General features: G+C 49.8%; 1 long non-coding RNA gene across 1 annotated transcript in view; it reads right to left on the bottom strand.

The window, feature by feature from the left end:
* Positions 1-25634, bottom strand: part of LOC140425331 (uncharacterized) — a 92183-nt gene that overhangs the window by 13044 nt on the left and 53505 nt on the right. The gene's annotated exons all lie outside the window — the stretch shown is intronic.

Here is a 25634-nt window from a genome sequence, read left to right as displayed (position 1 = left end):
ACCTGCCACCCCTCAAATAACCAAACCCCCTCACAAATCAATGGCTGACACCTCGCACCCTCCCCACATCTCAGATCTTGGGCGGGATTCTCCGCAATCGGCGCGATGTCCGCCGACCGGCGCCAAAAACGGCGCGAATCAGTCCGGCATTGCGCCGCCCCAAAGGTGCGGAATTCTCCGCATCTTGAGGGGCTGAGCCCTCACCTTGAGGGGCTAGGCCCGCGCCAGACTGATTTCCCCCCCGCCAGCTGGCAGGAAAGGCCTTTGGTGCCCCGCCAGCTGGCGCGGAAATGACTTTGCCGTGCGGCGCATGCGCGGGAGCGTCAGCGGTTGCTCACGGCATCCCCGCGCATGCGCAGTGGAGGGGGTCTCTTCCGCCTCCGCCATAGTGGAGACCATGGCGAAGGCGGAAGGAAAAGAGTGCCCCCACGGCACAGGCCCGCCCGCGGATCGGTGGGCCCCGATCGCGGGCCAGGCCACCGTGGGGGCACCCCCCGGGGCCAGATCGCCCCGCGCCCCCCCCCCCCAGGACCCCGGAGCCCGCCCGCGCCGCCTTGTCCCGCCGGTAAGAGAGGTGCTTTGATTCTCGCCGGCGGGACAGGCATTCCAGCAGCGGAGAATCGCCGGGGGTGGGGGGGGGGGGGGCGCCAACCGGCGCGGCGCGATTTTCACCCCCGCCGAATATCTGGTGCCGGAGAATTCGGCAACCGGCGGGGGCGGGATTCACGCCAGCCCCCGGCGAGAATCCCGCCCCTTGTTCCTCAGAACTCCCGGCACCCACCATGACAATCCTTCATGCCCAGGTGCAGGAGAAGAAAATGAAATGAAAATCGCTTATTGTCACAAGTAGGTTTCCAATGAAGTTACTGTGAAAAGCCCCTAGTCACCACATTCTGGCACCTGTTCGGGGAGGCTGGCACGGGAATTGAACCGTGCTGCTGGCCTGCCTTGGTCTGCTTTAAAAGACAGCGATTTAGCCCTGTGCTAAACCAGCCCCTTCCCTGTGCTAACCAGCCCCGTATAGCCCATAATTAGCGAGACTGGGCCAAGACTGGTGGGGGAGTCTCAGAGATCCGAGTCCTCACGCCCTATGAGAAACGGCCCTGGAGATCGCGGAGTTGTCTGAGGAGAGAGCAGTAACCGACAGTGAGGTTGGCCTGCACAACAGAGGTGAAATTCCACTGTCCGTTCACCCAGATAACTTGTCTCAAGTGAGCAGTTCATGTCAGACAAAATTATCTTCCCTCTCACTGGCCATTGTCTTGCAGACTCTCCAGCTGATGAGGCCAGGCCATCCGGAGTCATTCACCCATGCCCGCCAGCTGGGGCACAATCTGGTGAGCACATCAGGTGGAGGCAGGAACATGCAAGGGAGTCAGCAGTCGGACGTCTGCTGGATCTCAGGACTCAGCTGGGTGCCAGTCAAATGCCGAGCCTCTGGACAGGTTCTCCCAGAGCTGATGCAGATGATAGGACACAGCCATGAGATTCAGCAGGGGTTGTCAGGTACATTACAGTGACTGCAGAGCCGATTGGAGCAGTCCCAAAGGCTTTGGGCACAGGAGATGGTGCTGACAAATGGTGGCACGAGGCTAACAATGCAAGGGTGGCGACCACAGTGGAAAGCCTGAAGCACGCCATCCGTGACTTCAGTGATGGCGATCAAGGCATGGCTCAGTCTGTGACAACCATGGCTTAGGGCCTTGACATCATGTCCCAGTCGCCGAGGCACTGCAGAGTATGGCCAAGACACTGAGGACCATCACTGAGGGTGTTGACATCATGGTACAGACAATGGAGGGGCCTCCAGGACTCGCAGAGCCAGATGACTCAGAGGCCTCTGGAACTCATTCCAGCTGCCCCTCCATCCTACTTCTCCAGTTCCTCTGAATCCCCGCCTCCTGACACCGACGCATCTTAAGGGCAACGGGCAGAACAGGGTGGCATAGCGACGCCTGTTCTAGACGTAGCAGTAGACCACGAAAGATCCGGAAAATTGAGGAGCACTGAATAGCCACTGAGGCGGGGGGCCACTATCTGTAGCTGTGGGGAATGGAAATGTTAAATGTTCATTATCAAAACATGTCACACCTAATACATGTGAAACCTCTGTCACGTTAATTCACAGCGGCCTGCCTGCACCCCCACCCCTTGTTGCCCTCCGGTGCCATCTCCCCCCCCCCCCCCCCCCCCCCCCCCCCCCGGGCACAGTGGTCCAAGATCCGACGCCCCCGATGCAGGCCCTGTTCGGAGGATGGATGTAAAGACAGGAGTCAGACTTTGGAATAAACTGAGGAGCTTTCCTCACAGCGAGTGATCATCATTCTCCTGCCTTGTATATTGACCCACTGACAGTGCCCACACAGGCCCATCACCCTGGAGTGATGTTACACAGACCCTGGGGGGTGAAACAGGGTGGCCGAGTAGGGGGCGGTGTGATGGGGGGTGTTAGGAATGGGGGGTGGGAGAGAAGGGAGGGGGGGAGAAGAGGGAAATGGGGGGGGGGGGGGGGGGAGGGATCGGGAGGAAAAGGGAAATGGGGAAAGGACGGAAATGGGGGAGGGGGAAGTAGGGATTGGGAAGGAGCAAAGAAAATTGAGGGGGAGTTGAGCTGACAGGCACAGCCTTGCTCTATGTGAATCTGGTAAAGATGAGAGCCTGCCTGGTCCTCCGGGTGCTTGGGACCATTGTCGTCGCCTGTCCTCCATCTTCCAGCCCATCCCCGGGCTCATCCTCCAGCCCCTCTTGCTCTCATAACTAACAAGGTTAAGTTGTCATTTGCAATAGCCTTCAGCTGTGAAGCCTGATGCTGGTCACAGTCTAAGGGAGTGTAATTGAATTTCAGCATTGAAGCCACATCAGTGCTCTGTCCTGGAAGAGCTTTATGGGGCATACACTTGTGGTTGCCCCTTTTTCCCAGGGTGGAAGAGTCAACTATTGGGGGTCATAGGTGTAAGGTGCGAGGGGCAATGTTTAGAGGAGATGTGTGAGGGAAGTCTTTTACACAGGGGATAGTGGGTGCCTGAAAGTCGCTGCCGGAGGAGATGGTGGAAGCAGGTACGATGGTGATGTTTAAGGGGCGTCTTGACAAGTACATGAATAGGATGGGAATAGAGGGATACAGACCCTGGACGTGCAGAAGGTTTTAGGTTAGATGGGCAGCATGGTCGGCACAGGCTTGGAGGGCCGAATAGCCTGTTCCTGTGTTGTACTTTTCTTGTTCTTTATTATGACTCTCCACAATATTTAAAGATGGCTTGAAGGCCTCACAAACTCAAAGCCCCTCATCCCCCCAGCCTAGGGGTGACCCCTTACCTGGAACGCTTCAGTTTCTCGACCCATCCCTTGAGGGGTTTCCCCACCCCCGCCCATCCCCGAGCACTGGTCCAGCAGCTCTGGTGTCCTTGAGCTGCATGCTGGATGATGGAAGTGGCTAGTCACCTCCTCAGTAGCCATGGCGCCAGCTTCACATTTTAAAGAAGGATTACTAAACAACGCTTGTGTGACTTCCTGTTGGGGATTCGGCTGCTGCATTCAACTGCAATCTCGTTAATGAGATTCATATTAATGCAAATAAGAGTTAATGATATGCTCGCCATTTTTGGATGAGATACAGAACTCGCCATCGGGGGCGGTCCAGGTGAATTGCAAACTGGTTTGCGCCCGGCGCAAATCTCAATTTTGGTCTTTCCCGTTATTTACCCAATGCACCCAGATCTGCGCCGGGGCAACGCGATGGTTAACTCGCACCCGTGGTCTCCTGTACCCATTGCAAAGCTGCCTAGTCTTTCAAGACCTTTACACGTTTTGTTTTGTAGGAAAAAACTGGGTTCGCTATTGAAGGAAATCTGGTTCCAGAGGTGCGAGTAGAGGTTACAATAAGATACAGAAGGTATAGAATTTATAGTGCAGAAGGAGGCCATTCGGCCCATCGAGTCTGCACCGGCTCTTGGAAGGAGCACCCTACCCAAGCCCTCACCTCCACCCTATCCCCATAACCCAGTAACCCCATCCAACATTAAGGGCAATTTTGGACACTAAGGGCAATTTATCATGGCCAATCCACCTAACATGCACATCTTTAGACTGTGGGAAGAAACCGGAGCACCCGGAGGAAACCCACGCACACACGGGGAGAACATGCAGACAACGCACAGACAGTGACCCAAGCCGCGAATTGAACCTGGGACCCTGGAGCTGTGAAGCAATTGTGCTATCCACACTGCTACCGTGCTGCCCAAGCTGCAGAAACCAGTATGTGCAGTATATTGGCGGCAACAGTGAGGCGTGTGCCAGAGGCTCACATTCATGGGATTAGCAGCAAGACAGACCAGGGTGAAGATTCTTAGTGGAGAAATCTTCAGCCAGAAATTGAACAGGTCTTCCACTGTGTGAATGTGACACAAATGTGTGGATGAAGCCAGTTAGAGGCTTTTGTTCCTCTCCGCATCATACGGCTGAAGAAAAGCAGCAAACACACATTCACTGCCAAAGTCAACAGAGGGCAGAGCACAACCACCTTCCCAGCTAGAATCCAGAATGATCAGGGGCAGGGGACAGGTCCATCATGAGTCGACACAGCAAGACAAAAGCATTTGTGGAATTCACACTTTGTATTATTTGTGGACTGACCCAAAACTCAAAGTCCAGACTTAGTCTCCAAATTTAAAACTTAACAAAAGAGAGCTGCAGAAACCAGTTAATCATAAGGAGATATGAATGGCCACCATCTATCTTCCATTGTGCAGCAATGTCTTTAAACTTCAATCATTCGGGTTGGACAATGGAAGTATTGATTGCATGATCGAAACTGCCTTCAGATAACGTATCTAATTATCCCACGAACCATGGAGAAACCAGTCATTTTGCAAATAGCACAGCAAGTAACAGCAGCAGCAGCAGAATACAACAACATCCATGCCTTTAAAACCTGGTGACTTCAATATATAAAAGTAACCCAGCCTATTCCTTTTCATGTTCTCCAGTACAGAGATTTAACCAGCTGGTAAGAATACTATGGGAACTAACTTTATGACCTGTTGAAGCTGCTGAACAATGCGCTTCCTTGAGCAAATCTGCAGTAACCCTGAATTGTGACTCCAGCTATCTGAATCCTGCTAGACTGCCATCCAGGAGTGAAAACACCTTCTTCACCCAACCTGAAATGTATACTCTCTTCCCGAGATGAGCCAGAACTGTTGTGTTTGTAATTGGTGAAAGTTCACTGTCCTCTGTAACTAGAAATTTTTCTCAAACGTTTGTGCACGTGAGTGAGTGATATGGCGTTAGACCTTTGGGGTGAATGCGTGAATAAATTATCTCATTTATTTAAACCCATAAAAGGTTGCTGCTGGTTATGGCCCCATGAGGCTGAGAAACACACACGTCTTTATTTTCAAACAAACACAATGGGCTGGATTCTCTATTACTGGGACTATGTCCCCACACCGGCATCAAAACGGTGGAGTTTTACTCCTGAAAATCCTGGATTAAAGGGACATGAATTCCCAGTTCTGCAGGGGGCTAGCAGGGAGCCGGAGTAAGTCTTGCAGCTTTTGCTGCAGATACGGGCCCCCGCACCTCCGGGTCAGAGGCCCCACATACGCACGGTGGTGGCCTCCAGCGGCCGCGCCGTGCTCCATGGTGGACTCGACCTGCGGAGCCAGACCCAAGAAAGAGACCCCCCCGAACAGCCACACGCCCGACCCTCAAACCCCACACAATCACTCCCCGGCTGCCTTTAAGGCCCCCGCATGGTCTCCGATCTGCCCGCCCTTGACCAGGGCGGCCGCAGACTGAGTCCGCAGCAGCCACGCGAGTATCCCGACCGGCTGGACCAGGTTTGTTCCACGCCGTCGGGACTTCGGCCAGTTGGGGGCGGAGAATTGCTGAGCGGACTTCTGGCAATGGTCACACGTGGCGTGGCGTACTCCCCGGTGATGCCGTTTTTCGGGGCCCGCAGAATCGGTGACCCAGTGCCGGTTCCGATTTCTTGCGGGAACATGGATTCTAAGTCCCTGCGCCAGCCACGATTTTAGCGCGAGGATGTGGAGAATCCAGCCCAATGACTAAGGACAGTCAGGGAAGGGAATTGAGTTTTTAGATAGCGCCCATCTCTGTCTGTAACATTGTCAGTGCGTGATCTTCCAGCTGTTCACGCTGGTGGTACCTTACGGCCCCGCTGATGGCGTGGATTTCCCAGCAGCATGGGGTTGATTCAATGGGAAATCCCATTGACAACGATGGGACCAGAAAGTCCCACCGCAGGCCAACAGTGTGGGCCATCTCCTGCCGCCGAGAATCCCACCATGAGAAGCCAGGGAATCTTGCCCTAAGAGTGATTCGGATGGCATGGACTGTAACGGCATCACCTGTCATTCACACACTGATTAATGCAGCTCGATCATGTGCGTCCTGAAAAAAGATGGTACAATCCCGGTATGCTTGGATGCAAGATCTCTAAATGTCACTCTAATAATAATAATCTGAATAATAATCTTTATTATCATAGATTATCATAGAATTTACAGTGCAGAAGGAGGCCATTCGGCCCATCGAGTCTGAACCGGCTCCCGGAAAGAGCACCCCACCCAAGGCCAACACCTCCACCCTATCCCCATAACCCAGTAACCCCACCCAACACTAAGGGCAATTTTGGACACCAAGGGCAATTCATCATGGCCTATCCACCTAACCTGCACATCTTTGGACTGTGGGAGGAAACCGGAGCACCCGGAGGAAACCCACGCACACACGGGGAGGATGTGCAGACTCAGCACAGACAGTGACGCAAGCCGGAATCGAACCTGGGACCCTGGAGCTGTGAAACAATTGTGCTATCCACAATGCTACCGTGCTGCCCCGAATTGTCACAAGTAGGCTTGTAATTAAGTGAAAATCCCCTTGTCACCACATTCCGGCGCCTGTTCGGATACACAGAGGGAGAATTCAGAATATCCAATTCACCTAACAGCACAGGCGGGATTCTTACATAATGGCGGCTAAGTGTTGACGTCAACGTAAACACCGGAGTGTTTCATGGCAGCGTCAACGGGCCTCTTGGCCCAGCGATTCCGTGGCCCACAGGGGGCCAGCACGGTGCCGGAGTGCTCCACGCAGCTCCGGCTGCCGATACGCGACCCTGCACTGCCAGCTGCGGGTCCCTGCATGCACGCAGCAGCCGCATCCGCGCCTGACCTGCGCAACAGGGCGGACCCACACAGCGGGCCGGCATGGAAGAAGGTAGGGCCCCCCCCCCCAGCCGACTGGTGGCTCCTGATCGCTGGCGGGCCTGGCTGTCATGGAGGCTCCCCCCAGAGATTGATCCCCCGCCCCACCACCAGGACAGCCACCACAGCCGCGACACCGAGCTCCCACCGGGTGGAACCATACGTGAACCACGCCGGCGGGAACTCAGCCGGTCGACCACGGAGAATCGCTGCGGGGGCCTCTTTCAATGGCCCCCGACCAGCGCCGCGTCAACCGCGCACGCGCGACTGACGCCGATTCTCTGGTCGCCAGAGGTTCGCTTCCCGGTGTCGGACCCGATCGTGGGTCGGACGTCCCATTCGCCGCCCCTGCGCCAAGCACAATTTTAGCGCGGAAGCTCGGAGAATCCCGGCCCACATCTTTCGGAACATGTGGGAGGAAACCGGAACACCCAGAGGAGACCCAAGCAGACACAGGGAGAACGTGCAGACTCCGCACAGACAGTGATTCAAGCCAGGAATCGAACCTGGGATCCTGGAGCTGTGAAGCAACAGTGTTAACTACTGTGGTACCGTGCCACCCATACAAAGAGGTGTCCACACAAAATTCCAACATTGGGGATATTGAATCCCAAATTCACAGGAGCAAAGTTTTTTTTTCCTATTTGGGCGCCAAACACGGATATTAGTCAATTCATTTGGCAGAAGAATCTCAAGAAATCAGTACTTTCAGACGCGATTTGGAAGATACTGCTTCCAGAGTTGACATTCATTAGGCAACTGCCTATGGACATCATTACAAAAAATGCTTCTGGATGTACATGTATTGCCGAATATATTGAGGTGATGGGCAAAACCGGGGAAGAACATCACCAAATTTCATATTCACTGATGGCAGCGGCTCGTCATGTAGGACTTACCTTCAACAGCCACCCTGAGCTTTCCAAAATGAAGACGCTCACCAGGAGCTATGTTTGGTAGTCTGAGCCTGACACAGACAACACAAACCTGGTTAATTTATGCCAGGAAAACCAGAAACTCCCACTTTCATCCTCCCTACACCCGTGGGGGTGGCAAGGCAGGCCATGGGTGTGGGTGCATGTAGATATCCCTGGGCTTTTCTTGGGGTATATGTTCCTGATCTCGGTGAATGCGCATTCAAGGTGGATGGGGACATATAACATTGCCTCTATGACCTCCCACACCACCATTGAGAAACTTGGATAAAGTTTTAGCACATACGGCATACTGGAGAACTTAGTCTCTGATAATGACACAGCCTTCTCTAGTGGAGAGTTCCAGGCTTTCATACAATTAAATGGCATCAAACACATTAGGACAGCACCATCTCACCCGTCACCCAATGAACTATCAAAGTGAGCAGTGCTGTCATCAAGAATGGCATGAAGACGCAGCCGACCACATCTATGGAGACTAGGTTGGTACCGTTGTTATTTGATTACAGGACTATTTCCTATACCATGACAGGAGTCACCCTGGCAGAACTATTGATGGGACGACGGCTTTGCACCAGGCTAAGCTTGTTATTTCCAAACTTGGCAGGGAGGGTGGAGCCCCAATAGAAAAATCCAAAAAGAAATCACAATGCTATCAGGTCTGAGAGACAGACCGGTGACCCAGTCTACCTATGGAATTTTGGAGATGGTTCCAATTGGGTCCCTGGAGTCTTTTAGTCTCATAAAGTCAAGATCCAAGACAAAATGCTATGGAAGCACCTGGACCACCTCAGAAATAGGGAGTCTGCCCTCATTGAAGCCTTGCCTCTGACCCCAGTGGTGACCGTCGCTGGCGCAGCGCTCCTGCCCGTAAAGGAGCCTGTGCCCGTTTCTCCCACTTGTTAGGGTTCTAGTTCTGCAATGAAGGCCGAGGAATCGGGTATTTTCCCAATAGCCAATGCCGAATACGAACCCGCGTCGGTGACCCTTGGGTGCACTCTGCCGAAGCGAAGATCACCGATCCGTTTCAGCCCTCCCGATCTGGCTCCACCTACCACGGACTCAAGGCCGAGTACGAAGAGATGGAAGACACCTCCTCGGGTGGGCGCACCAGGGGTGAAACTGACTTGAGGAGGGAGACATGTCCTGATGACCACAGAGGACACAGGGGATCGTTGATAGATCTTCCTGTTGGATTTGTGGAATACGGGTTGCCTTATTGAGAAAATGGAGGCTCGCCCAATAGGAACCATTTGGTGGGAGTTTAGAATCCACAGCCGAGTCCCAGGCCGAGGTTTCCAATGATCCCTGGACTTTTAAAGATATATCAACTGTTTACGTGTGGGTGCATGAGTGAGATCGAGTATGTGTGGCATTGCATTTAATTCAGGGTATGTGTGCAAGGATATCTAACTTTCTTTCTTTTTAAACTTACCAAACCTTGCTATTGAATTATTTAATTGGAATATATACTCCTATGGATAAGAAGAAGTACACCTCTTTCCCTATAGAACAAACAAAACATGCTGAATACAGACAGACACATTCTCTCCAGGACAGCATTGATACATTGTAGTAGGAAGAACAAAGGGAGGCAATATAAAATAAAAGATACAATTCTAAAGGGAGTGCAGGAGCATCTGGAGTGGGGGGGTGGGGGGGGCGGGTGCGGTGTAGTATATGTGAATAAAGGTTGACAAAGCAGTTAATAAGGCATATGGACAAGAACAGAGGATGCTGGAAAAAACCAGCAGGTCTGGCATTATCTGTAAGGAGATAAACCCAAGTTTTGAGTCCTTTTGTCTCACTATCAGAATTTAAGGAAGAATGTGTGAGATATTAAAGTGTAGTTGCGAGAGATTACAACAAAATGTCGCAAATTTAAGAACAAAAGACAGAAGGCCTGGTATGGGAGGGGGGAAGGGAGGGAGGTTTGCATTGAGGCAATACATGCGAGGGACATTTTAAGAAGGGGCTTTAAGATGGAGGAGAAAGATCACAATCTGAAGCTGCCAAACTCAATGTTCAATCCTGAGTACTGTAACGTGCCTAATTGGAAGATGAGGTGCTGTTCCTCCAGTTTGCGCTGGGCTTCACTGGAGCTTTGCGGCAGGCCAAGGATGGACATGTTGGGTATGAGAGCACGGCATATGGGATCTTAGGCTTTATAAATAGGAACATAGGGCGCGATTCTCCCAAAAGGGGACAAAGTGCCCTCGTGAGTACATAGCTATTCAAAGCGCCTCACGTTGAATAAGGGGAGTGAGCAGGGAATGCAGGGCTGAGGCCGCACATAGCCCGTTTTGGACAGTGGGGAACTCTGCTTTCTGGAACTCCCCATTGTAGCGAGAGATTGGGACGCCCAAAACTATCCCCAACCTCACCACCAGCCCAAATGCACTATGGTAGGGTCCCTGCCTCCCCCACACCCCATTAATACCAACTCTGGGCAACCCCAGCCTGATTGTGCGCATGGATAAAATGCCAGCTTAGCAGTGCCAACCTGGCACCCTGGTAGTGTCCATGCCAGCTGGAAACTTTGGCATCTGGATACCTTGGTAGTGCCAGGCTGGCACACAGGTGGCACTGTCATAGTGCCAGGCTGGCACTGCCAGGGTACCCAGATGGCACCAGCAGTGCCAGGACTCCACCCTGAACAAAGGGCACTCAGCTGGGGGCCTCCGTTCCCCAGGGTGATCCCCCACGAGTGCCGTTCCGTCTGGTCCCAGTTTGTGAAGACCAGTGCTGAACGGCACTCGCCTGAAGTCTCTGAGGCAAGGGGTTGAATCGCAAAACCTCAGGTAACTTGGGAATCTGCATATTAGAGTGAGGCTTACCGCCTTGCTCTAATATGCAGATTAGCCAAGAGGTGATCCTGCCCATTGTGGGCGGGATTCACATCGCAATGTCTCGCATGGCCGCGTTGGATCTCGCGAGGCGTTGCGAGCCAGGTAGATCCAAGGAGCGGCGTCTACCGGCTTTCATCAGCCATGCTGCGCCAAGGCGAGCTGCTTTTCTGGCGCAGTATGGCTGTTGGATCACGCCCTTAGAGTACAAAACAAGGAAGTTATGCTAACCTTAATAAAACACTAGTTAAGCCTCAATATGTAGTATTGTATCCAATTCTGAGAACCACACTTTAGGAAGGATGTGAAGGCATTAGGAATGATGCAGAAAATAGCCATGAGAATTGTTCCAGACACGATGAACTTCAATTTCTTGAATAGTGTGGAGAAGCCAGGGTTGTTCTCCTTGGAGAAGAGAAGGTTGAAAGGAGATTTGATGAGGGATCTGACCAGAGTAGATACAGACAAACTGTTTCCATTGGTAGAAAGGTTGAGAATCAGAGGATACCAATTCATGTTGATTGGCAAAAGAACAAAAGATAGTGAGGATTTGGACTGCACAGCCTGAGATTGTGGCCGATGTTACCTCAGCTTTCCAAAGGGAATATGATAATTATCTGAAGTGAAAAATATTGCAGAGCTAAGGGGAAAAGGTGTGGGAATGGGACTAGGTAAGTTGCTGTTGCATCGAGCCAATATGGACACGGCAGGCTGAATGGCCTCCTTCTGAGCTGCAACTGTTTCATGCAGATATGAAACGTCAGCCCAACAACACCAGTGTATGTCCAATTACTAATTATCTCATTGCACATTAACAGCAGGTGGAAAGGGGAGACCTATAGCACAGTGGACACAGGAGATATATGAATTCAATCAATCAGTGCCACGGTCTACATGGGTATGAGAAAGGAGCATCGCACAAGTAGAGTCAGATTCAGCAGGGAAGCTAGGGCTAATGTTAAAGAAGATGTGTAGAGACAGTTTAGCATTTGCGCTGCACTCGTAATGACAGTGAAGGTCACCACTCAACTCCACTTTAATGCTCATCAGCCAAGGCTTGTTCTGATTGCTATTCACAGGCTGTTGCTGGATGTTTGAATGCTAGGTTTGGACAGGACCAGCTCAGTAATAAGTCTTGCCTATTAAAATAACCTGTCAATATCCATTACATACCAGAGGTCAAACAACACCGCTGAAACGTAAGGTGATTTTAGTGAAGCTACGATCACAGAATCCACTGAGGGAACTCAGGTAAGAAGCAGCGAAAAGGGGGCCAATAGCTTGACTTGTGACAAGCCAGATTTTCTGCCATGTTCTCTGAGATAAAGGGTTTGGTGCAGGGCAACCTCTGTGTCCCTTGTTCTCTGATCTATGTTCCCTGATTAAAACTCTACATGAGGAACATAGATTCAATAGTTTGACTTTATATCTTGTGGTATTATCAGGTATTGCAGTACCCGAGAGGCTGAAGTTCCATTGGTTAAACCTGGGGGTTTACCACTGGCTGTATAGTATGTAGCTCCGCCCTGGTAGGCGGGGTATAAGAATCAGTGCCATCCCAGCAGCCCTCATTCTGTACCTGAGCTGCTGGGGAACAGCTCTAGTCTATTAAAGCCTTCAGTTGTGCTACAACCTCGTTTTAGTAGTTATTGATCGTGCATCAATTTAATAGACTAGACTTAAGTAGAAAGGATGGATCTCCGAATCAAGCCGGATCTGCAACTCAGTCCCCACGCGGCGAACTCAGCGGCGATTTTCAAGCACTGGCTGGCGTGTTTCAAAGGCTACCTTGAGACGGCTGGAGGCACACCCTCGGGGGAGCAGAAACTGCATCTCCTGCACTCAAGGGTAAGCCCTGGGAACTACACCCTCATCGAGGAGGCGGAAGACTTTGATGCAGCAATCAAACTTTTAAAAGGACATTATATCCACCCAGTAAATCAGGTCTACGCACGTCACCTGCTTGCAACGAGACGACAAAGCCCCAGGGAATCGTTGGAGGAGTTCTACCACGCGCTGCTGGTGCTGGGCAGAAGCTGTGGCTGCCCGCAAGTTTTGGCGAGCTAGCACACGGAACTCCTCATCCGCGATGCCTTCGTAGAGGTATGAGCTCCTCAGAGATCCGCCAGCGTCTTTTAGAGAAAGACACCCTGGGACTTAGGGAGGCATGGGCCCTGGCAGGGTCCATGGACGTTGCCTCCAGGAACGCACAATTCTACGTGCCTGACCGCGCGGCGGCCCCCTGGACAGCGTGGAATCCCGCAGCGGCAGCCCCACAGACCTTCCCTGTGTCCCCGCAGGCCTGTACTGTAAGGCGACCCGCCAACTCCGATGGGCCCCGCTGTTTCTTCTGCGGGAAGGAAAAGCACCCCCGCCAGCACTGCCCGGCCCGCACATCCACCTGAAAAGGGTGCGGCAAGAAGGGCCATATTTTCGGGGTCTGCCAGGCACAAGCGATGGCTGCGGTCTTCAGCGGCGACCCCGGACTGCCACAGCGAACTTCTCCTCGGGCCTCAGGCGGCCAGCAGTCACCGCCACCCCGTATCCTAGGGCCACGTGCAGCCCACGGGCGCCGCTATCTTGTTCCCCCGACACCGCGCTGGACGGATCCGCGCCATTTTGTCCATCTCCGACCACCATGTGCGACCCATGGGAGATGCGATCTTGGATGGGGCCCCAGGACCCCAGCCCTGCTGACTACTCACTGCCCGATCAATATTCACAACTACTGCGTCTGGCCTCGGTGACTCTGGACCAAACTCGACATCGAACATTCTCAACAGCAAAGACGACGGTCTTCATCAACGGCCACGAGACATCCTGCCTGATTGACTCTGGGAGCACGGAGAGCTTTATACACCCCGACATGGTAAGGCGCTGTTCACCTTTTACCCACCTTGTAAATCAAAGAATCTCCCTGTCCTCCGGTTCCCACTCAGTGGAGATAAAAGGGGTTTTGTCTAGCAAACCTCACAGTCCAAGGAAGGAAATTCAACAATTTCTGCCTTTATGTCCTGCCGCACCTCTGCGCGGCTGCACTCCTGGCGTTGGACTTCCAATGTAATCTGCAAAGTCTGACCTTCCAATTTGGCGGCCCTATACCCCCCCTTACTGTCTGCGGCCTCGCGACCCTTAAGGTCGATCCGCCTTCCCTGTTTGCGAACCTCACCCCGGATTGCAAACCCGTCGCCACCAGGAGCAGACGGTACAGTGCACAAGACCGGACCTTCATTAGGTCGGAGGTCCAAAGGCTACTGAGGGAAGGGGTCATTGAAGCTAGCAACAGTCCCTGGAGAGCCCAAGTAGTGGTTGTAAAGACCAGGGAAAAACATAGGATGGTCATTAACTACAGTCAGACGATCAACAGGTTTACGCAGCTGGATGCGTACCCTCTCCCCCATATAGCCGACCTGGTAAACAGGATTGCGCATTATAAGGTCTTCTCCACGGTAGATCACAAGTCCGCCCACCACCAGCTACCCTTCCTCACTAGTGACCGCAAATACACTGCCTTTGAAGCAGATGGGTGGCTCTATCATTTTTTAAGGGTTCCCTTCGGTGTCACTAATGGGGTCTCGGTCTTCCAACGCGAGATGGACCGAATGGTTGACCGGTACGGCTTACGCGCAACGTTTCCGTATCTCGATAACGTCACCATCTGCGGCCATGACCAGCAGGACCACGACACCAATCTCCGAAAGTTTCTCCAGACCGCTAAAATCCTTAACTTAACGTACAATGTGGATAAATGCGTGTTTAGCACCGACCGCCTAGCCATTCTCGGCTACGTAGTGCGAAATGGAGAGATAGGCCCCGACCCTGAACTCATGCGCCCCCTCATGGAGTTTCCCCTCCCTCACTGCCCCAAGGCCCTGAAGCGCTGCCTCGGGTTTTTTAGCTACTATGTGTAATTGATAATATGGAAAAATGTGTCATTTGAAACATGGAAGTCTGGCAATATCTGGTCTGAGAGAACATGAGAGAATACAGGGCAAGATCCCACAAAGGGTTAACAGCAGCTGCCAGGAAAGGATTGTAAAATGCAGATATCCTTGGTCAAGCAGGCTCAGCAAACAAGATAAACAGGATTTTGAATGAAGCCAAAGACAATGCTCACACCTTCATTGAAAGTAACTAACTTAGTAAGGAGCTGGGAAAGAAAGGATGAGGTTCTAAGTGTGAAAATTTGCTAATACCATGTTTATCAGTCTACGAGAAACATAATTCAAAGCCAAAATCAAAGTCAAAATTATGAGCTGAGGACAATTGGAAAATAAAACTATAGAAATGACAGGAATTAAAGGTAACACCTCTTGAAACCAAAGCATTTTGAACATCACAAAGGAAACAATGTAATCAGATCTATGAGATGAAGTCATGTCAAAATGAATACTTTGTTGGATTAAAAGGGTTAGATCAAAAGATACTTTTTACAATCAAAGAGAATAAGAGTTACTTTACAATAACATCATAAAAACTTAATTGTTAGAAAGCAAATGTAAACCTCGAGATAGGGCAGGAACTATCAGATCCAGAACCAGAAGCAGAATTCAGAGAGAGAGAGAGGGGACAAGCAGCTAGAGTCACAGTCAGCTCGGCCATGGGAAATGGACAGGGCATAGCAGCCGAGCTAAAATAGCTGATACATCTAAAGAAGACCAGACTTTAAAGAAGATTGATTGCCAAGTTGGGCCTGAAGGTCCCTTCAACCAACCAGAAGGATCCAGAAGCAAGATCTGTAAAGACAGTGATTGCATCTTTTAAAAAGAGAAAAAAATATATATAATAATAAAGTAACTTAAAAGTTTTAAATTGAAACAGTGGTTATTAGTCTACTTTACTTAGCAATGCGGGACCCAGGATCGATGCTACTAAGTGGTAAGTAGATGAAATCTTTGGTGAAGGTATGGGTTATACCGGGGGATAACTTGAAAATATAGTTCGACCTGAATAGCACCCACTGAAGCTTGCATCGGAGTCGGGGAGTGAGAATCCCTGATCACCATTTAGAATGTCGGCCCTTTTTGGTATAGGGGGAATTCTAAGAATAGTGGTGAGTTTTCAAAAACATACGCCCAGTGGGTCCCTAACTACGCAGACAAAGCCCGTCCCCTGATCCAGTCCACAACCTTCCCCCTGTCGCTGGAGGCCCGCCAGGCCTTCAGCCGCATCAAAGCAGACATTGCAAAGGCCACGATGCACACCATCGACGAGTCCCTCCCCTTCCAGGTCGAGAGCGATGCGTCCGACGTAGCTCTGGCGGCCACCCTCAACCAAGCGGGCCGACCCGTGGCCTTCTTCTCCCGTACCCTCCATGCTTCCGAAATCCGCCACTCCTCAGTCGAAAAGGAGGCCCAAGCCATAGTAGAAGCTGTGCGACACTGGAGGCATTACCTGGCCGGCAGGAGATTCACTCTCCTCACTGAACAATGATCGGTGGCGTTCATGTTCGATAATGCACAGCCGTGCAAGATATAAAATGACAAGATCTTGCGGTGGAGGATAGAACTCTCCACCTTGTATCGTCCCAGGAAGCTAAACGAGCCTCCTGACGCCCTGTCCCACGGCACATGTGCCACCACACAAGTGGACCGCCTCCGAGCCCTCCACGAGGACCTCTGCCACCCCGGAGTCACTCGCTTTTTTCATTTTGTTAAGACCCGTATCCTGCCCTACTCCATCGAGGAGGTCAGGACAGTCACCAGGGACCGCCAAATCTGTGTGGAGTGCAAACCGCACTTCTACCGCCAGAGAGCGTAGAAACCTGATAAAGGCGCCCCGTTCCTTTGAACGCCTCAGCATGGATTTCAAAGGCCCCTCCCCTCCACCGACCGCAACACGTATTTCCTGAGCGTGGTTGACGAGTACTCCCGGTTCCCATTCACCATCCCCTGCCTAGACATGACCGCAACCACCATCATCAAGGTCCTCCATAGCATCTTTGCACTGTTCGGTTTCCCCGCCTACATACACAGCGATAGGGGATCCTCCTTTATGAGCAACGTACTGCGTCAATTCCTGCTCAGCAAGGGCATCGCCTCGAGCAGGACGACCAGTTACAACCCCCTGGCAAACGCACAGGTAGAGAGGGAGAACGGAGCCGTCTGGAAGACCGTTCTACTGGCCCTACGGTCCAGGAACCTCCCAGTCTCCCGCTGGCAAGAAGTCCTCCAGGAGGCCCTCCACTCCATCCGGTCACTGCTCTGTACGACCACCAATCCGACACCTCACGAACGCCTCCTTGTCTTCCCCAGGAAGTCCTCCTCCGGGACCTCGCTCCCGACCTGGCTAGCAACACCCGGACCCATCCTGCTCCGAAAACACGTGTGGGCGCACAAGTCGGACCCGTTGGTCGAGAGGGTCCATCTGCTGCACGCTAACGCCCAGTACGCCTACGTGGCGTTCCCTGATGGCCGACAAGATACGGTCTCCCTACGGGACCTGCCGCCCGCCGGAACCCCACGCACACCTCAACCCCTCAACAGTACCTCACAGGAGGGTCAGTCCTCCCGCCGCCACTGCCTGGGCCCTCCCACCCACCGACGCCCCCTAAAGGCGTCCCCCTCCCAGGTCAACCACTTTCCCCACCAGCGCCGTCTAGGGGTGACGAAGCTGCCATGGAGGCCGAAACCACGCTCCCGGAGTCGCAGACGCCCGGACCCCCACCGGAATCACCACCGAGGCTCAGCCAATCCCAGAGGACGACCAGGGCACACGACCGACTGATTGCTTCATTTTAATCGATCTGTAACTGTAAATAATAAACACTGACTGTATATATCTGCCATAACTGTAAATATCCTCTAAACACTGTAAGGAGGTATCACGGTACCTCCATATCTGATCATACCATGTTGAATACAGTTGTAGCCGCTGGCCATCACCCCCGCCGGACTCCTTTTTAACAGGGGGTGAATGATGTATTATCAGGTATTGCAGTACCCGAGAGGCTGAAGTACCATTGGCTATATAGTATGTAGCTCTGCCCTGATAGGCGGGGTATAAGAATCAGTGCCGTCCCAGCAGCCCTCATTCTGTACCTGAGCTGCTGGGGAACAGTTCTAGTCTATTGAAGCCTTCAGTTGTGCTACAACCTCATTTTAGTAGTTATTTATCGTGCATCATACCTCAACGTGACTCAATATCAACAAGAGGCAATTGGACAACATTAATAGGAGGAATGGAATTTGATACAACAAAGTTTGAAAGAAAAGAGAATAAGTATGTCAGTCCTTGATTGCATCATTATAAAGTTGCAAGTGTTCCACATGTGCCATTCAAACATGCGCACAGAACACTGCACACATATCTTCCACAGTGAGTGTGATTTTTAAATAAATCTGCCAAACAGCAGTATGCAAGGGAAGCTTTTACAAACATCTGGATAGGATTCTCCGTTTGGGAGACTATGGGCGGGATTCTCCAGGCCACACTTGCCCAGCGACCGGTGAATCCCGCCCGAGGTCAATGGATTTTTCCATTGTCCACGTCTCACCCTTGGCGGTCAGGGCAAAAGAATCCAGACCCATATTCTTCCGCCGGAGCTGAATTGCAACAGGTTTACAATCTGGGAGTGCAAACCAGTAAGCAATTCATTGCCCAACCATGCAAATTCATACACGGCGTGGAATACTCCTGTAATATGGAGACCCCCTCTAAAGGGGCTCCTGTAATAGGGAAACCCCGACACAGATCCCTGTAATAGCGAGACCTCCCACAGGGACCCCTGCCTAAAGGGACACCTCCAACAGACCCCCCTCCCAGAAAAGAGATTCCTGTCTGGAAGCTGGAGAGCAGTCCAGACAGGGACAGTAAAAACAGCTGTAACACTTACCTTGTAGGTTCACGTGCCCATTCCTGGAAGGATAGCAGTTGTGCTATTAGCTCCAAGCCATTCATAACTTTCTAGTAGTGGTCTGTGATTGACAGCTTCTACAAACCATCAGCAACTTTGATTCATTCTTCTGCCTTCATGGTTCAGTGGCCTAAGTGGTGAAACCCCAATGTTTTTAAACATTCACCACATCAAAGAGCGGTAAGTGCATTCTAATCCCTGTGGGATTGCGTGGTTGGGTGAGGATCTGGTCGAGGAGGCATGTGCAGGCAGTGCATTGCTCATGGGGGGAGGGGGGGGGAGCGGGGGATGCTGGCTCTCGGATGGACTCAAATGGTCTCTAGCAGCATGGCCCTGGCATGGTGGACATCGCATTGGGTCAAGGGAGCAACCATAACCTCTTTGGCCCACCACGAGGTCCACTACGCCAGGGCCACGCTGGTAGAGACCACAAATGATCCACGCCCAAGAGATTCCCGGCCGTGGAGACCGGAGAATCGCGGAACGCAGGAGCATAGGGCGCCGGGCTCGCTAGATTGATGTAAATGGCCAAATGTGACCCATTTTCATTTATTTACATGCTCCCTGGCGTGTGGCATAGACCTCATTCCCGTCACCGGCAGGGGGTCAGAACATCACTATTGGGTCAGACCCCGGCGCAATCCCGATTTTGCCCCTACACCCGATTCTCTGTCCCATCGGGGAACACGATCTGGGTGTCTTGGAACGGGGAAACCCGCCCATGAAAGATCCCCCCATCATTCGAGAAGTATTGATGATTAAAATGGGAATGCTTTTTGTGATTTTTGTGCTCAAAGGATCAATCTACACAACAGCCAAGTTTCCAACTAATGTAGTTGTGTAAATTATTTCCATATCATTTATTTTGATGGTATGAATTCACAATCTAATCCGAGTTATGGTGAATTATTTGGACTTTTTTTGCAAATTCAAGTTCGCCAGTAAAGAATGATGACTGCCATCAATTTGTTTCCCTTAAAATTGCAGCGAATGTCGACAGAAGGAAACTGGACTGGATTCAAATTCTGGTCTCTGAGGTAAAAGGATAATATTGTGATGCACTCATCCAAATTCATTCCCACATACAGTGCCAGTTCAATGTTAACCTTGTACGATCAGTCGTTTTTTGTTTAGTACATTTTTTTTTTAAAAAAGGACAGTTTGGAGCATTACTTAAAATGGAGGGGGCAGATGCTCAAGATTATTATCAGCCTAAAATAACTGGGTCCGTACGTATAATTAAAATGTAAAGCTCTCTTCAGGAATGACTGCAATTATAAAAAGATCACTCACATGAAAGCCTTCTTTGTAATTCTGACCTTATTAGGCATGACAATGATATACCTCAGGAGAAAATATGTAATTGTGAGCCAGACACTTCAGAAAATCTGCAATCCCTCAAGGAGACATGCAGCAATCCCTAAAGAGCTTGTGGCTTTCAGCAGGAGCTGAAAACCCTTGATTACGTAAGTCCTTGGGGGCTTAATGTTTACCCAGTCAGCTCGCTGCTGCTGCTGGGCCTCTCATCTAATCAGCACTACACCAGCTGTCAGGTACTGTAGGCTATTTGCTGACATTTCAGAATGAGAACTGATCAAACCTAATGGGCAGCAAATCCAGAAATATAAAGAGCCAACATTTTATCTCAAAGAAACTGGCCAACAAAGCTCAAGTATTAATAAAATTGGCGAATTACATCACAATTCTGAAACTGAAGAGGTTGAAGCTACTGAACTATAAAGATCGCTTACATGCTGCAGAGGCTTTACAAAACAATGTCCACCCATTCACTTCTGAGGTGATATTAAAGATAAACAGCAAATGAAAATAAGTTGAAAACAGAATTAAAAATAACTCCGTCAAAACGAGTCTTCAAATGCGCGGCCGAATGGCTGATTAATTGCTGTCAGCGGAAGGATAAAGTGCCCGTGGGAGCCCCTACTTAAATAAATGTCTTTTGCAGCCATTTATTAGTTTCTTTCATGTGGTTTTGTATGATTACAACAGAGGGGCACAGAATTGGCGATGGGGAATCAGCAGCTCGTGATAGACGATGGCCAATCTTCTTTTTGAGCATGGGTGTAAAACGACCTATCTTACCATACAGGATGAATTTCATTTCTTGATATTTGAAGCACAACAAACCTATTTTGTCGATTTAAATGAGACATACATTTTAAAACGATCAACAATTCATACTAACCATGATTACTTCACATTATTCTTTTATGTACGTTTGTTTTGTGTATTTATTTGAACCATTGACCCAAAGGTACTAGACACAAAATAGGTAGAAATGGAGCATTTCTAACTATGAAACATATAAATTTGAGGTTGTTTTGAATAGTTTTACATTATGATTGACTAATTCCAATAAATAAATGATCCATTGGAAGATTAATATGGTGAGAATAAAGAGCGATAACAAAGGTATTTAATGAATTACCATTCTTAATTTTCAAATTCTTGAACTGTCTAATTCTGGCACATCTATTGACTTCTATGTCAACATCATCAAGCTCGCAGACTTGGTTGGAATTTTCCCAGGATTTGGCAAAGGCCGATAGCGAGAGGGAAAAGTGGCATTAAAGTCACCAACAACAATGGCTTTCTTCAGCATACAGTCCCAGGCTTAGTGTGAAAAACTTAAAGGGTTGGGCCCCACAATGTAACACTGGGTGGGGGTGGGGGGTTGGTTCATACAATGTAACACTGGGATTGAGCACGGCCACCAACAACCCAGTCCCTTGCAGTTCAGGATGCCATTTGTAAAGCCCACCCCAGCTCACAAGAGTTCACCAGGAATCCCCCCACCCCACCTCCCAGCTCCATACCCCCTCAGGCACTGGCCTGACACTGCCCCTGTCACTGCATGCAGCCATAGAGGCCTGATAATAATAATATTCAAATGATGTTTGCCACATTGAATGTTGGGAAATGCGTTCCTTCACTCAATCATGTCACTTGTTTGCATTGATGGCTGTTGGGATTCCCTGTTCTTGCCAGCCGCTCACCCCTTCCCATGAGTTTCCTGGCAGTGCGGGGTGGCTTCAAAGGGAAATACCATTAACAAGCAGTGGGAGTTGAGAATCCCACCATCAGCAAATGGCGCGCTGCCGAGAAACACGCATCGAAGGGACCGGAGAATCCACCCCCTTGTGAGATTTTCTGCTCCCTTCACCAAACCCACCTGACGAAAACTGGAGCGGAAAATCCCAGCGAATCTTCATCTTCCACTTTAAACAAATGGGAAGTTGGTGAAGGAACCCAAAACCAGCACCAGGAAGAACATTTTCAAGTTTGGGCTTCACTGAAATTTCACCGACAAGTTGCGGACGTGAAACAAGCTCCTTGCTGCAGCTCGCCTGTTTTGGAAAAGCAGCAAATCAGCTGGCTCGCAGCGTGGAAATGAAGATTCAAGGGGAATAAAAATCAGGAGAGATGTAAATATGGGATGCCAAGTTATATCTCCAGATTTCACGCCAAGTAAAAATTACCCTTACTGAACCGGATACTTATCATCCAGATGTAAAACTGGTGATGCATATCGGCCATCCCAATATAGAAACGACCCAATTTCATTTTGACGGATTTCAGTAGAAATGAGTATCAGGAGATTTCTGCAGCAGCCAGCCATGCCCCAAAGGTAGTTTCTGTCTGGAGTGGGAATTCTATCCTGTTTGTTACAAATCCAGCCCCTATTGTGTAGGATAAACTCAATTAACTGCAGTGATAGGAGATCATTTTTTAAAACAACACACTGATTAAAGCAAACTAGATTTGTGCTATCCTATGTAAACGCACTTCTGATTTCACTCCTCATTTCCCTCACTCAAATTCTAAGATTATGCCTCCTTGTTTTGGATGCCCCCACCAAAGAAAATAGTTCCTCTGTATCAGGGCCTGGGGCAGGAGTGTGTACACAGTGCTATTCACCAGGGCCCGTGCCTTTAGTGGGGACAGGGCTTATGCAGCACCCGTCGCTCAAGTGGCCACCTCACACATAAATGTGGTGCGTGGTGGGCAATCAACTCCAGGACAGATTTCTGTAACATAAGCCATTATTGGAGCAAGAGCCCAAATCTGTGTGGCCATTTGCTTTGATAGGCAGGGTGCATTCTGCATTATGGAATCAGCTCTTGGCCACGTTCTCACCTCCTGTGGAGATGCCGGTTCCCGAAAGGACTGCAGGAGTCAGGATGCTGGAGTGGGCCAGGATAGCCAAGGGAAACAATGGTTCCAGTAACATCAAGGCAAGTGTCTCACTCACAGTCAGTGTGAGAGCGAATGAGTTTGAGAATGTGAGAGTGAGGGAGTGAGTGCAAGTTTGAGTCTGAGTGTGAGTGAGGGAATGAATGAGAGAGTGAGAGTGACTGAGTATGAAACTTTTAATGTGTGAGGGAGAGAGAGAACTCCAAGACTGGGAGTGAGCCGGATGCACACACATGCAAAGGCTTCTTGGTGCTTGGACACACAAACACGCACACCCTCTCTGTCCTCCTCCTGCTCTCTCTCCAAAAAACCTATCCACACACAGGACTGGGAGAGGAGGAGAACCTGGGTTGAATGACAAACTGCTTCCAACCTCCACTTTCACCAAGCTAGCTCAAATGTATGCACCACCAGGGGCAACTGCAAGGTCAGTGTTAGTTAAACAAAACTCCTCAGCTCATCCCTGGTCCCCTCCTCCATCTCTGATAAGCAGGACTTGGAACCTAATCTTTCTCTTTCTCTCGCTAGCTCTGCTTCTGAAGCAAAAAGGCAAAAAAGATTTTACTAGTTATCTCTGCTGCTTGGCACTTTCGGCATTCATTTTTATTAATTACGCATTTTTAAAAAAATGATTGATTTGTTGCTTTGATATCAATATTTTTTTTGCTCAGCAGTTTTGTTTTCTTCAGATCTTAACCTTTTTTTGACATTCATATTTAAAGTTATACCAAAGCAGATCTCAGGCAGCTGTTGCTGTGTTTCTTGTTGACTGAGAGGCTAACAAGGGTCTGATTGTTTTTGCTCCAGTAGAAACGGAAAGTGTTGGAAATTCTCAGCACATCTGGTGACATCTGTCCAGAGAGGAACAGGTTAACGGCCCTTCATCGGAAGTAGTGCAGATTGTGTACCTGAAATGCTGGTCGGAATTCTCCAGTCGTCGGGGTCACTATTCCCTCTGGCAGGGGTGCACTGCAGAAATGTGGGGTGGTTTAAATGGGAAATCATAGAACATAGAACATACAGTGCAGAAGGAGGCCATTTGGCCCATCGAGTCTGCACCGACCCACTTAAGCCCTCACTTCCACCCTATCCCCGTAACCCAATAACCCCTCCTTACCTTTTTGGTCACTATGGGCAATTTAGCATGGCCAATCCACCTAATCTGCAAGTCTTTAGACTGTGGGAGGAAACCGGAGCACCCGGAGGAAGCCCACGCAGACACGGGGAGAACGTGCAGACTCCGCATAGACAGTGACCCAGCGGGGAATCGAACCTGGGACCCTGGCGTTGTGAAGCCACAGTGCTAGCCACTTGTGCTACCGTGCTGCCCATTGACAAATGGCGGGAGGATAGAATCCTGCCACCGCTGCCGAGAAATACGTGGCTGGGGGATCAGAGATATCCCACCTGTTGACTGTTTCTCTCTCCAAGTATTTCCAGCATTTTGTCTTTATATTTCAGATTTCCAACATCTGCAGTACTTTATTCTCCTATTATATACTTCCTGCTGGGTATTTGTAAGTGTGGTTAAAATTTAAAATGGCAAAGTAATTTTATAAAAATTAAAAAGAAATTTAAAACAAGAAAATATTTATCATTCAATGCAAAATGCAGAGAAGAATAAGGGGCCTGGAGACAAACAAAGCACCAGGGCTCATGATAACCCCTCTAACTCTACCCTGTATCTACCCTACTGAATCTCTTCAAACACCACAATTTGGTTATGCCATAACTGAGAGCATCGTAGGTGTGTGCTTTAGAAACTCAGGGATAAACTGATGGAGCCATTGACAGTCCTGATCAAAGTTTTACTTAGTGGAAAACCTATTTTTTAAAATAAAAGATAGTCACAGAGATACACTTTAATGCTGCTCTGTTCATAAAGTAGAAGAGCTCACTTACTGACACATTTTTTACATTGTTTAACCAAATGGCAATTATAGAAGGAAGCCAGAGAATAGGCTGTAAATGTATTATCCATTTTTTTGAAAACTGGAATAAAACAGGCGGCATGGTGGCACAATGGTTTGCACAGCTGCCTCACAGCACCAGGAGCCCGGGTTCAATTCCAGCCTTGGGTCACTGTCTATGTGGAGTTTGCATATTCTTCTTGTGTCCGTGTGGGTTTCCTTCGAGTGCTCCGGTTTCCTCCCACAATCCAAAGATGTACAGGCTAGGTTGATTGGTCATACTAAATTGCCCCTTTGTGTCCAAAAAAGGCGTGTAGGTTAGGTTAAGGAGTTATTAGGATAGGGCGGGGAGTGAGCTTGGGTGGAGTGCTCTTTCAAAGGTGCAGACTCGATGGGTCGAATGGCCTCCTTCTGCACTGCAGGGATTCTAGGAAATTCCATTATTCTGGATGTCACTGAGCAAACCGGAAGCAGTTATTTAGTTTGAATATTATTCTGAATGTTAATATTATCCTAATAATCTTTATTATTGTCACAAGTAGGCTTACATTAACACTGCAATGAAGTTACTTTGGCGACTAGGGGATTTTCACAGTAACTTCATTGCAGTGTTAATGTAAGCCTACTTGTGACAACAATAAAGATTA

The sequence above is a fragment of the Scyliorhinus torazame genome, chromosome 6 (assembly GCF_047496885.1).
Source record: "Scyliorhinus torazame isolate Kashiwa2021f chromosome 6, sScyTor2.1, whole genome shotgun sequence".
In the NCBI taxonomy this organism is placed as follows: domain Eukaryota; kingdom Metazoa; phylum Chordata; class Chondrichthyes; order Carcharhiniformes; family Scyliorhinidae; genus Scyliorhinus; species Scyliorhinus torazame.
This window is presented reverse-complemented; position numbering and strand designations above follow the sequence as displayed.